This window comes from Myotis davidii, unplaced genomic scaffold (assembly GCF_000327345.1).
Source record: "Myotis davidii unplaced genomic scaffold, ASM32734v1 scaffold1915, whole genome shotgun sequence".
Lineage (NCBI taxonomy): Eukaryota > Metazoa > Chordata > Mammalia > Chiroptera > Vespertilionidae > Myotis > Myotis davidii.
This window is the reverse complement of record NW_006286237.1, coordinates 394398-395953: the sequence shown is the minus strand read 5'-3', so window position 1 is coordinate 395953 and position 1556 is coordinate 394398. Positions and strand designations below refer to the sequence as shown.

Genomic DNA, 1556 nt, shown 5'->3' with positions numbered 1-1556 from the left:
ACCAAAGGAACTCACTCTCGCCGGCCACCCAGAGGAAGTTGGGGGACAAGGCCCTCCCCGCCCAGGAGAAGAACTCCCGCGACCAGCTGCTGGCCGCCATCCGCTCCAGCAACCTCAAGCAGCTCAAGAAGGTGAGTGCGGGGAGGGGCCAGTGGGGCCACGGGCGGCAGGAAAGACACCCGGGCGGCCGTTGGGCCTGGCTTCCGGGGGCACCGCTGTCCCTCAGGGGGACTGTCCTCTAGCCTCTCCCTCCAGCTTCCCCTCCCCCTAGAAGAGACATGACACGCAGCCGCCCCACAGGGCGCAGCCCCCTGAACTCCCTCCCAGAGCGGCCAGCCTGACCGTCCATCCCCAAGGCACCGGGGAGAGTCAGTGTGTGCAGTGCAGGGACACCCACCGTCCGGCCCACGACCCGGGGACAGCAGCCATGTCGGTGGGGCCGGGACAGCAGGAGGAAGGACAGTGTCTCCTGTTGCACCCACATGTCCACCCTCAGGCCCACTCGTACGCCCGGGCCCGGGAACAGGCTGGAGGTGGCCGAGCCTGGGGGGCGGCTCCCTAAACGCCCTGCCTTGTCCTTACAGGTGGAAGTGCCCAAGCTGCTGCAGTAGGGCCAGGCTGCGGGCACCACCCCTGGGCTGCCCAGACCCGCCCCGGCTGGCCTGCTGCGTCCGTCTGCCCGGGGCCCTGAGGCCGGGCCACGCCCTCTCATCCGGACATTTCCTCTCCACGGGCCGATGTTTCTGGGCAAGAAGAGTCCTTCAGGCACCACTCGGAGGAGATGGCGCGGGGAGCCGGGGAGGATGTGCACAGGGACCAGTCGGCCCAGCCCCGCCCGCCAGGGCCAGGATTCAGCTCTGAGGAGCCCTGGGCAAGGCTGCTGGGCTGGTGTGCAGGGCAGGGCAGACGACGGAGATGGAGAGGGACGGGGACGGGGCTGTCCGCCCCCGCTGGACTAACAGAGCCTGGACAGACGGACAGTGCCTGGGGAGGGAGGGACAGGCGGCAGCTGGACCTGAAGGTTTGATGCCAAAGCAGACGTTTTCCTACACCCACTCGCTATGTTGTGAACCGCTGTCTTTCCATAAGATTTTGATAATATATTCCAGCCTTTTGCTGCACCTGGCGAGGCCCCTCTGTGCTGTGCCGGGGCCCTGGGCCCCACCCCGCTCCCCGGGGGCCCTCGCCGCCCTCAGCACACGTTCACTGCAGGTTGCCATGTGGGGACAGCACCCCTGAGCGGGCTGCCCAGGCCCGGACCAGGCCCCGGGTCTGCCCCTGACGCTGTGGCCTGGAGACCCCGCCGGGGACGGGCAGAGGAAGCCAGGCCGGGCTGGGAGGCGTGTTCCTTCCCGGCGCCGCCTCCCTCCATGGGGTGCACCACACGCATCCTCCCGGCTGGACGGCCTGGCCCCGCTGGCCCCGCAGGGCTGACCGCTGCCTGGGGCCGGAGTCACTAACGGGTTTCCCCGCCTCCGTGGCCGCGGGCAGAGCGGTTTCCCCATCTTGGGCTGCAGAGGTCTCTGCTGGGAGTGGCCACAGCGGAGGGCACCGAG

General features: G+C 69.1%; 1 long non-coding RNA gene across 1 annotated transcript; it reads left to right on the top strand.

Moving 5' to 3' along the window:
• Positions 1-6: 6 nt before the first annotated feature.
• On the top strand, positions 7-1114 carry LOC107182094. Its single transcript, XR_001512813.1, has 2 exons — positions 7-131; positions 585-1114. It is a non-coding gene; the product is annotated as an uncharacterized LOC107182094 (long non-coding RNA).
• The last annotated feature ends 442 nt before the right edge of the window (positions 1115-1556 follow it).